We start from the raw sequence: 12,494 nt of genomic DNA, 5'->3' as shown, positions 1-12,494 counted from the left end.
AACTCTTACTGACCTCTTAGGAATCGGGAGAGGTCAACAGTGGATAGTCTAAGAGTAAAGTTTTGGGGGTTAGGTGAAGATACTACAGAGTCTGGTAGTGAGTTCCATGCATCAACTACTCAGTTACTAAAGTCGTATTTCCTGCAGTCGAGTTTAGAACGGTTTACATTAAGTAGAAATAAGCTTCAGATTCATTTGAAAATTAATTAGGCTCAAAAGTCTTTCAATGATAATTAAAGTTTAAATTCAGAGTTTCTACCTTAATCCTCTCCCTATTATACTGGTTTTTCATCTTAAGCTTTTGAAGGTATTACCTCTTTCCTTAACCTCAAGGCCTAATTTACTTTATCAGTTTTCAGAACACTAAGTTTCAGACATTTTCAAGTCTATTTTGTAGGCTACCGCTGATATAGTGAAGCCACTATACAACCTTATTCTGACATATTTTTAATACCTTAAAATTAAATTGATCATAAAATCTTTGAAATACATAATAGGGACAGGAACTGATTGTCTCCCATTACCTGTGAATATTCATACCTAATAACTTCAGTGGAGTAGCATCAGCGCCCAATTGTGGTATGAATCTGATCTCATACAAAGAAAAATAGGAGAACTGTAGCTAGAAATACTTCTGGGGAAATAACTTTAAATTACAGCTTGGAGGACAGAAAGGGAAGGAGGGACATGATTGAAACCTTTAAATATATTAAGGGTGTGAGGCAAGGTTCTAAAAGGCAGTATTTTCAATACTAAGCAAAAATCAAGAACATAGGGACATAACTTCAAACTGAAAGAATTACTTCACAGAAAAAGTAGTGGAAGCTTGCAACTAACGTCCAGTGAAGGTAGTATGCCAATCATCAGTAAATGAGTTTAAACATGCTTTGGTTAAGCACATGCCCATCATCCAACAAAAATTAAAAAATAAACTTAAAAAGAAAAATAAATTAATTAAAAAGAAAAAAACCCCAACAAACTCAAAGGGCAGAGTCAATGAACCACTGGATCTTTTTCTGTGTCCATTTTCCATGTTTCCAAATAATGAACTTCAATTTCTTTTTTTCTGATCATGTCAGCCAATTTTCTTGGGCTCCTTGAAGTTCGTTCTCTTTTTATATTTTCAATAAGATATTTAAAAATACCTATTCTCTATGCTCCCTATGGGGTTTCTCATACTTGGTTTATCTTGGGTGTAGTCACTACTGTATAAGACTTCCCCTCCTGCCCTCTCCTGGAGGAAAAGCAACTATATTGAAGCAATTTTGGAAGAGTACAATACACTATTCAGAGAGAGAAGCTAAAGATATAGACAATACTTTATTTGACCAAGGGTAACCAGCGACACAAGGAATTTGTCTCTAGTGCAGGAGTTCTCGGTACATTTGTAAAACAATAGCAAATTAAGAATCATAATAATGATACCGTACCAATAAGAGAAGGGAGTAGAAAAGATGAAAAGCTTAATAATAATAAAGCCATACCACATGGGTAAATATACTTAGATATAAAGAAAACATTTAATTTCCTTTACAGCTTTACTCTCAAGGTCTCTGAATGAAAAACGAACATGCTCTAGAGCTGGTTGGCTGTAGACTGTTATATGAGATAAAGGAAAGACAATTGGACAGGGGACGAAAGGCACACTAGTGCACTTATGTACACCCCTTATTGACCTCTTAGGAACCTGGAGAGGTCAATCGTGGATAGTCTAAGGGAGAAATGTTGGGGGTTAGGGGTTGACACTATTGAGTCCGGTAATGAATTCCACGCTTCGACAACTCGATTGTTAAAGTCATATTTTTTACAGTCAAGTTTGGAGCGGTTAATATTAAGTTTGAATCTGTTGTATGCTCTTGTGTTGTTGCGGTTGAAGCTGAAGTAGTCATTGACCGGTAGGATGTTGCAGCATATGATCTTGTGGGCAATACTTAAATCGTGTTTTAGGCACTGTAGTTCTAAGCTTTCTAGACCCAGGATTGTTAGTCTATTTTCGTAGGGTATTCTGTTTCGAGTGGAGGAGTGAAGGGCTCTTCTGGTGAAATATCTTTGGACGTTTTCAAGGGTGTTGATGTCTGAGATGTGGTATGGGTTCCAGACAGATGAACTGTATTCAAGGATGGGTCTGGCAAAAGTTTTGTAGGCTCTTGTGAGTAGTGTGAGATTGCCAGAGCAGAAGCTACATAGGATTAGGTTTACAACTCTTGAAGCCTTTTGGGCGATATTGTTGCAATGGGCTTTAGCACTTAGGTCATTTGATATTAGTATTCCAAGGTCTTTTACTGAGTGTGGGTTGGCTGTGAGAATTTGTTTATTAAGTTTATATATGAGGTTTGGATTATTTTTGCCGATGTGGAGGGTAGAGCATTTGTTGGTTGATATTTGAAGTTGCCAGGTGTTAGACCAATCTGAGACAAAGTCAAGATCTTTTTGGAGAGTAAATGTGTTGTCAGTGGTGTTGAAAAGTTTTACATCGTCAGCAAAAAGAACACAGTTGCTAGCGATATGATCGCAGAGGTCATTGATGTAGAGAATGAAAAGAGTAGGACCTAGTATGCTGCCCTGGGGAACACCACTTTTGACAGGGACGGGGGTGGAAATGGCGCTTCCAATTTTGACAACTTGTTGCCTGTTTGACAGGAATGCAGTAATCCAGCTGTGGAGGAATCCTGAGATGCCATAGGATTTGAGTTTTAGGAGTAGTTTGTCATGGACCACTGAGTCGAAGGCTTTGCAAAAGTCAATATAAATTGCATCAATGGATTTTCCTTGATCTAGTTGGGTAGTCCAAATGTTTTTGCAGTGAAGTAGTTGTAGGTTGCAGGATAATTTCTTTCTGAATCCAAATTGTTTATTAGAGAGTAGGTTATTAGATTCTAAGTAAAGGGTGGATTGTGTTGGACAAGCAAATGCTACAGGAAGAGAATGGTTTACAATTGAAAGAGTCTGCTCTCTCCAAGCCATTTTGACCACTCTTATATACAGGTAGTCCCTAGGTTAAGACGGCTCGACTTAACACATATTTACGAATGAACCTATTACTAAACATGCCAATTGGTGTTCTCCTTCTTTGACCCAACAAGGCACTGAAGCCGCACAACGTTTTCATGAGTGTTACAAAGTAGTGTGCCCGTTTTTAATAGGCAACCTGTTTTCAGTGCTTCATGAAAACGTTGTTTGTCTTCAGTGGTTCATAGGCTCAAGGAAAGAGAATGCCATCTGCCAATTTGAGTCAGGTCACGTTGCTGTTTCTTAAGTGTTTTATATGCATAGAAAGGTAAAATAAATATTATAAGCTAAGACAATTATTTGGCTAACTGATGCTAAATAGCCTGCTCTGATTTACATACAAATTTGACTTAAAGACAGCAATGGATTTCATTCTTAACCCCAGGACTGTCTGTACTGGAAGAAAATCTCTAAAAATAAACCATTGTCAGATATCTGTTCTAAAGTCGTGCTTGTGTGAATGTGTATTTACACGCATGCAAACATAGCATTGCTTAATCTATTTCCTATTTTTAAATTGCCAAGAACTGTGGACAAAATCCTGCTCTGCCACATGTGGGGCCCATTAAGTTTTGCCATCCTCACAAGGAAGTTATCAACCTTTGCATAAAGATTTCAAAGCAACATTTTTTCTCTCCCGTCAGTACAACATTCTCCTCCCGCCCCCTGCAAAAAGCTGTAAGTCAAGTTCAAGACAGAGCCTTGGTGGCGCAGTGGGTAGAGTGAAGTACTGCAAACTGCTTCTGCTAATTAAAAGCTTCCAGCAATTTGGCAGATCGAATCTCAGGAGGCTTAAAGTTGACTCAGCCTTCCATCCTTCCAAGGTCGGTAAAATCAGGACACGGATTGTTGGAGGCAATATGCTGATTCTGTAAACTGCTTAGAGAGGCTGTAAAGCACTGTGAAAGTGGTATATAAATCTAAATGCTGTTGCTAAGTTCATCAACACATTATATTTGTGAAAAAACAAAGGGAAGAATCAGAAAGATGCTTCATTGAAAGTCAATCAGCCCAACCTTTGGCTTTTCTTGCTAGACTAGGTAAATAACTGGCTGAAAGCAGATTCCAGTTTCTCAAGATGAACAATTAATAACAAAAAATGTCAGAAAGCTAAGATTGTAGATGTTTAGAAACTTATAGCATTTCTGGTTTTATTAATATTTTGCCTGAAGAAAAAAATAGGCATTAAGTCACCATTTCATTACCTACACCAATGATCTCACTTCAAACCAGGAATGCTATGATAATATCTATTTATTTGTTTGTTTGTTTGTTTGTTTGTTTGTTTGTTTGTTTGTTTGATTTGATTTGATTTGTTTGCCGCCCTTCTCTGAAGACTCGGGGCGGCTCACAAGACATAATGTAAAACAGTGCATATAAACAAATCTAATTAATTAAAAACTACAAGCTAAAACCCCAATATGATAAAATCAGTCAGCCAATTCAATCACAATCATACATCACAATATGCTTTTAGTGCAAGGATATATCTTCTCCAATCAGTCAAATGCAAGCTACAATGGATAGCTCCACTAACAGAACATCAAGCTAAGCATGATGAAGTAAAGAATAAACTTTTTAACATGCATATAAAAATAACTAACACAATAGGCATAAGATAAGTAAAAATATATATGATTCCTCCAAATATTATAGAATACTTGTCTTTTTGCAAATTACCCAGTTTTTTAAAAAATAACTTTTTAGCATTTATAATACAAGTCCCAATGTACAGATTGGAATATGCTTCTGCCCTGAGATCTTTGATCTATGATATTCAAACTACAGTGATACCTTGTCTTACAAACTTAATTGGTTCCGGGACGAGGTTCTTAAGGTGAAAAGTTTTAAGATGAAACAATGTTTCCCACAGGAATCAATGGAAAAGCGATTAATGCGTGCAAGCCCAAAATTCACCCCTTTTGCCAGCCGAAGCATCCGTTTTTGCGCTGCTGGGATTCCCCTGAGGCTCCCCTCCATGGGAAACCCCACCTCCGGACTTCTGTGTTTTTACGATGCTGCAGGGGAATCCCAGCAGGAGAATACCAGCATCGCAAAAACGAGCGCTTCGCTGGCAACGGAAGTCTGGAGATGGGGTTTCCCAGTGAAGGGAGCATCAGTGAAATTGCAGCATTGCAAAAACACCGAAGTCCTTGAAACCCCACCTCCGGACCTCTGTGTTTTTGCCATGCTGCGATTTCACTGAGGCTTCCCTTGCTGGGAAACCCCACCTCCGGACTTCCGTTGCCAGCGAAGCGCCTGTTTTTGCGCTGCTGGGATTCCCTTGCTGGGATTCCCCTGCAGCATCACAAAAACACGGAAGTCTGGAGGTGGGGTTTCCCATAGAGGGGAGCCTCAGGGGAATCCCAGCAGCGCAAAAAAGGGTGCTTCGCTGGCAACGGAACTCTGGAGGCGGGGCATCCCAGCGGCGGCAGTGGGTTTGTAAGGTGAAAATAGTTTGTAAGACGAGGCAAAAAAATCTTAAACCTCGGGTTTGTATCTCGAAAAGTTTGTATGACGAGGCGTTTGTAAGACGAGGTATCACTGTAATTTGCTACATTGAAATGGACTTACTTACAGTTAAACATGGGAACTGCATCACTGTATTATTTCCACAAAAACAGACTGAAACAGCTCTAGAGTTCATTGCATAGTTGACTAAATAGTGTCAAGATAATACAGCTTATTTTCAAATTTCAGAATATCGGAGGGGGGGAATCCCATGTTGAAAAAAAGATCCTTTGAATTGATGTACATTTTGTATAAAAATAAAATACGGAACAAATAGTTATTCTACAGGTACCATATCCATATGATTTCAGAAAGTACAAATCTGAACAAAAGATTCTAAGGGGAATTGACAACTACCTTTTAAATTATCTTCTTAAAACAAGAAACTAACTAACTGTTTTCCCAAAGAAGAGGACTCATTATAAATATTAATACTAATTTTAAAAAGTACATGTTACTTGGACAACAAAGGTGACCAACAAGCAAATACAAGAGCACACAACATCCAGAAGTCACTGGAAGGGGGGTGGGAATCACAAAATTACATTTCACTTAGTCATGTCAATTATAACATGGGGAATCCATTTGAGAAAGCAATTATGATGAGAAATGTTAGTGGTAAAAGGAAAACAGATCAATTATTTAGTGACTGACTGAAGTTACAATGGCACTAAAAAAAGTCATTTATAATTAGTTTTCACACTTACAGGTGTCATGGCATTCCCATGGTCACGTGATCAAATTTTTGGCACTTGGCAAATGGCATATATTTATGACAGTTTCACTGTCCTGGGGTCATGTGATCATATTTTGTAACCTTCCCAACCAGCTTCTGACAAGCAAAGTCAATGGGGAAAGCCAGATTCGCTTAATGAGTACAGTAATTCATTTAACAACTGCAATGATTTGCTTAGCAACTTTGACAAAAAAAGGAGAGGGGCGGCATACAAATCAAATAAATACTACTACTACTACTACTACTACTACTACTACTAATAATAATAATAATAATAATAATAATAATAATAATAATATAAAATGAAGCAAAACTCACTTGATAACTGCCTTGCTTAACAATATAAATTTTGGGCTCCATTGTAAGTTTACTATTATCATATAGTGTTGTATAGTAATTTGAAGTCTTCTTTCACATTATAGTATAATTCAAGCTGTAGTACACAATTTAGAATTGTTAAGTTGTGTACAACTTGGCTATCGTTTATGATTCAGAAATATAGAACTGTAAGGGCTTACGTTTTCTGTCCAGAAGAAAGGCAGGCAGAGAAGGATGGAGAAATGAAAACATACCATAAACAGTGTGATGGGTTTTTTTCTGGTCAAAGAAGACACGGAAGGTTAAAGAAACTTTCAAAAATAAAACTAACACATTTGGATGAAACAAAATAAAAAATAAAATTGTTTTTAATGTTTTTATAGTTTAACCCTGCTGGTTTTTTCGCATTTACTATACACTTGTACTGTTTTGGGTGTAATGAAATGTAACAATCAGCATGTAGGAAAAAGTAAACAAAAAAACCACCCCACACTCATAGTAAGAACCCCTCAAACGAGGAAAAGTCCATTAATCACAAGTTTCAGATCCACATGACAAATAATCTACAGGGTCTCAATTTTCATTTAGGGTCATAGAGACCCGAGCATAGGAGCAGGGTTAAAAATGTTTTTAATATTTTAATTGTAATATATTTTCTTTGAATTTTAGGCTGCCCATAAACATTGACTGAGATGGGCAGCTATGGAAATTAAATGGATGGATAGATGTAATGCAGATTGGGAAACTATTGAGGATTTATAAGTATGTTTCATCTGAATTGTGAGTTAAGAAAGATGTGTGGGAAATGAAAGATACCGCAATAATAACTGAGGAAGCTTACCAGCAAATAGCTAACATCTTGAGAAATAATTAGTTCCATTAGAAAGGCTAAAGCACAAAAGGAATGTAAGCTCTTCACAAGTAACAAAAAAAAACACCCTTCCTGGTTGTCAATGATATGAGGATTGGACTACTATTAAGAAAAGATGGTAGCACAGCAACAGGTGATGTCTGAGCTTTGTCTTCTCCCCAAATAGAATGTGTATCACCCTTCCCAGGTTGATCAGTCAGGTTACATTAATAAGATTGCAAGTATAAATTTTCCATCTCTTTTATGGTCTGAGACACCATATAGGATTTTTCCTTCTCTGCTCATTAGCAGCTATGGGCTATGCTCTCCCTTATCCGACTGTTCTGTTCCCTAGGCAGCATCTTTTCACTTGTTTCTCAAAGTCTTTCTCACGTACTGTAACAATCTTGTTCAAATGGAAATAAGAAGAACAAATGACACAAGCAGTGAACATTTTGGAAAAAAATACCAACAGTTGTTGTTTGGTTGGAGCCAGCACTGATCATTTATTTATCGAGAGTAAATTATGACCTACCAACTTGGTATGTTTTCAATAGAATGACCAGTTTAATTGACCACAGGAATGTGACAGGCATGATGCATTTTGATTCCAACAAAGGATTTGACAAAGTACCCCATTAGATTACAGCTGAGAATATTGCGAAGTGTAGGCTGGAGAAGACGGATAGAGAAGTTGTCGAACAATTACAGCAAACTTTACGCATCAATTACATACAACTTGAAAGTATAAACCAATGTTTTGTAGGCGTCCTTTCTTAAGCCCTATGCTGTTGACTATTTATTAGATTTCTCAAGGCCACTCAATTAAAAAAAAAAACATAAACCTTCTGGGAAGCTTATAGCATATCCAATACAAAGATTTAAAAAATATACTAAAACAATACAGCTCCCTGAAGCAAAGCAGCAATCCTAACACTGAGAAATAAAGGCTTGACAGAGGCTCCGACAGACATCCTGGTTCCAGGAGCCATGTCTTAAGGGACTTCTGGAACCCTTGGAGAGTGGAATCCATGCATATCTCGAGGGGATACAGAAGGCAGGGGCTGCAATAGAGGAGGCATGGCTCCTTGGTCCCATAAAACAATATCTACCGGTAACTGGAGGGACTGAAGCATACTCACTCTGCCTGAATGCACTGGATGGACAGAAACAGTTGCATTGAAGATCTAATATCTATCTCCTTGAATTGCACCCAGAAGCAAACAGGTAACCAATGCAGCTTGTGTAAGCAGCAAATGCCACAAGAAAATGCTAGAACCAGTTTGATCTACTGGTTAAGGCAGTGATGGAGAACCTTTTTTGCCTTGGGTGCCGAAAAAGTGTGCACGTGTGTTATTGCGCATGCCAGAGTGCCCACACCTATAATTCAATGCCTGGGGTGGGCAAAAACAGCTTCCACTCCCCGAGAGGCCCTCTGGATGCAGGAAACAGCCTGTTTCCCAAATTCTGGAGGGCCCAGTAGGGTCATGTTTCACCCTCCCCAGGCTCCAAAGGCTGCTCTGGAGCTGGCAGGGGGTAAAAATGCCCTTCCTCATCCCCCTGAAGGCTGTCTGGAAGCCAAAAATGCCCTTCCAGAGCCTCTGTGCTAACCAAAAATCAGCTGGCCAGCACACAAATGCTGGGCTAGGGCAAAGGCTTGCGTTCCAGAAAATATGGCTCCGCCTGCCACAGGTTCGCCATCGCTTGGTTAAGGCATCAGGCTGGAAACAGGAAACGGTGAGGCCTAGTTCTGCCTTAGCCATGAAAGCCAGCTGGGACTTTGGGCCAGTCGCTCCCTCTCAGTCTAACTTACCCATGGGATATTTTGCGATCTTGAGCTGTTCATGAAAATAATAAAATGGACACGAAACACTCATTACTGCTCATGCTGCTGCATTTGGACCCAGCATGGTCTTCAAGAGAAACAACATGTAAGCATATTGTAGCCCATTCATGAGGTGACTAGGGCATGAATGACTGTCTTAAAGAGTATCCTGGTCAAGGAAAAACTACAACTGGTGCAAAAGATAATCTCGTGCAATGGCTACCTGGTCACACTCACAGCTACCACCTGCTCTGTATTTATCACTAATTTGGATGAGAGACTAGAAAAGTAGGGTTATCAGATTTGCGGAGGGTAGAAAGGGCAAAACCATTGTAATGTATTCAACTAAATTTAATCGAACGATAGCTTCACACATGCAAACCAAACAACACAGTAGGAAAGAGGAGTCGAACTTTATGCAATAGACAAGCTGAAAAATGGGATCCAAATAACATCACAGGGGAATTCTCAGAAAAGATGTTGATAATGAAACTGAAATTATACCTACACCTGCTCATCTTAGAAGAAATTTCCATCTGTGGTCTGAGAACTATTTGTATCCAAGCACCTAGCAAAAATGTCTCCGATATGTTAAAAAAACAAAACCTAGTTGCAGTAGCAGTGTATATCAGAAGGAAACACTTCACAGCTTGGGTCTTCTTTCAATAAATATATTTGGTACAACGCTTAGAAGTTGCACTAGAAATGCATTTTATCAAGCAATGAAACATTAATGCAGGTATTGGTTGCCTTTAACACTATATAACTGACTCTACAGATAAAGACTATTTTACAGGTTTTCACTTGGATTTCTGTCTTTTCATTATTAATTTAATTATTTAATTGTCATTGTATGTGTATACACATGCAATAAAAGTCAGATGAAACTAGAGACCGATCCCAACACACATAACCATCCAAATGAATGAATGAATGAATAAATAAATAAATAAATAAATATGCCCCACCCACCACAAATTCCCCACCCTGAACCACCCAAACATCTACATAACAGACCAAGTAATACTGTCCAACAGCTCACTGAGGGTAACCCTTCACTGTTCAAGTCAACAGGTAAAGCTCATGTTTGAGACAAAGATCAATTCTAGTTTTCCAAAGATGGCCTGTCAGTGAATCTCCCATGGGGAAAAATAAAACTTAAATGATGAGGGAGAAAGCAAGCAAGGCAGAAATAGTTATATTCAGAATAATTCTGTGTTGGAACTATACTTCCGACTTAATAGGAGACAGAAAATTAGAAGGTTACTATTTTAATATTATTTGTCAAGGGTTTAAGGGCAGTTTGAGCTCTATTCAGTAATTCACACAAGCATTCACTTTTCATTGTTCATGCTAAGATTTTTACAGAATCTACTAAGAGTTTTTAAAGCTTTTTCTTCTATCACTATAAAGAGCTCCATTTTTAAAAGTTAGCATTATTAAACAGTTTGTGCTGTTCTCGGCATTTAAAGCATGCCTACTCTTCCTAGATAACTCTCAACGAGGAGTGATAAAGCTTTTCTACTCACTGTTCAGAACTTCAAAGCTAACTCAATTGTTCCAAAACGTTCAGTGAAAAAGCTTGTATATGAAATGTAACAATAGAATAGAATAGAACAGAATATAGAATAGAATAGAATATAAAGTAGAATAGAATTCTTCATTGGCCAAGTGTGGACACACAAGGAATTTGTCTTTGGTGCCTATGCTCTCAGTGTACATAAAAGAAAAGATATATTTGTCAAAAATCATGAGGTACAACACTTAATGATTGTCATAGAGTGCAAATAAACAATCAGGAAATAAATATTAATATAAATCGTAAGTATACAAGCAACAAGTTACAGTCATACAGTCATAAGTGGGAGGAGATGGGTGATAGGAACGATGGGAAGACTAATAGTAATAGTAATACAGCCTTAGTGAATAATTTGACAGTGGTGAGGGAATTATTTGTTGAGCAAAGCGATGGTGTTTGGGGGGAAAACTGTTCTTGTGTCAATGCACAGCGATATCTTACAGAAGAGAGCCAACAGATATAGCTCCAGAATTGTTTCTCATTTTAGTGCCTCCTGAAGCTCATGTTGTCAACTACATTTTATCCTATGGACCCAAAGTTTAACAATTGAATGGGGGGGGGAACGGCCCACTGAAACAGATTAGGACTGAATACAGCAGTGTCAAATAAATATTAGGCAAGGAGAGTTTTTTCTTCTAGTTGAAGGACAGTCTTCTATTTCACTGTAATAACAGTAAGCATTCATAATAAACATTTAAAAAAACAGGTCTACAAAATGACAGAGGAAATGGAAAAACACACACCCACATACACACACACACACAAAGTGTTCCTGTTTTGAGACTGGGATAGGGAAAAAGTCCAGAGAATCAAGGGAAGTGGAAAACAAATATTGAGAAATGTGTTGCATTGCAGATAAGGTCACAAATCTTAAGCCCCCATGTAAATTTCAGCTGTCAATCTTCCAACCTCAACCTCTTTATAATAATAATAATAAGTATTCAATAATAAGTATTCAACAATAAGTATTCAAAGTATTCTTTAAGGGAAATACTTGCCGTTCTTATACACAGTACTAGCTATTTTTCATCAGAATTTGTAGACTGGTCCTTTACATAAAGCGATAACCCAAATCCACACTGTAACCCAAGAGTGAAAATTCTGAATAAACATAATTAAGATCAAGCCAAAAGCAATTCTATGGATCTGGGAGTTCATCCAAGTGGGATTTACTGCTGAGTAATCCCACATCAGAATAAGGATGTAAGCAGCCGGATACTGGTGGGTTTTTGTTGTTGCTGCCTGGAAGCAGGGTTTGAAGCACACAATCTCCAACAATTAACCCTTAGGCTATAGGCACATTTACCCGAGGAACACCCTCCACCCCCTTACTAAAGAAATACTTTGCAGCGATTACACAATTGCACGCCTAGCCCTTGACTATGAGAGGTGAGCTTTCGTCGCCGAGGGTCTTGTGTTTTGCAGAGAAAGCCAAACACATGCAGGAGATCCTTCCCCTATATCAGTGTTTCCCAACCTTGGCAACTTGAAGATATTTGGACTTCAATTCCCAGAATTCCCCAGCCAGCATTCGCTGGCTGGGGAATTCTGGGAGTTGAAGTCCAGATATCTTCAAGTTGCCAAGGTTGGGAAACACTGCGAGAGGTAACACAACTGGAACTGCCACAGGCACACACACACACAGGGAATAGGGGATGACTTCCAC

General features: G+C 38.3%; 1 protein-coding gene across 2 annotated transcripts in view; it reads right to left on the bottom strand.

Moving 5' to 3' along the window:
* The window catches only part of PDIA5 (protein disulfide isomerase family A member 5), a 281,836-nt gene that overhangs the window by 268,310 nt on the left and 1,032 nt on the right, over positions 1-12,494 (bottom strand). The window lies entirely within an intron of this gene.

Source organism: Erythrolamprus reginae, chromosome 1 (genome assembly GCF_031021105.1).
Source record: "Erythrolamprus reginae isolate rEryReg1 chromosome 1, rEryReg1.hap1, whole genome shotgun sequence".
Classification (NCBI taxonomy): Eukaryota; Metazoa; Chordata; class Lepidosauria; order Squamata; family Dipsadidae; genus Erythrolamprus; species Erythrolamprus reginae.
Note: the sequence above shows the minus strand (reverse complement) of the source record. Positions and strands in the feature narration are given on the sequence as shown.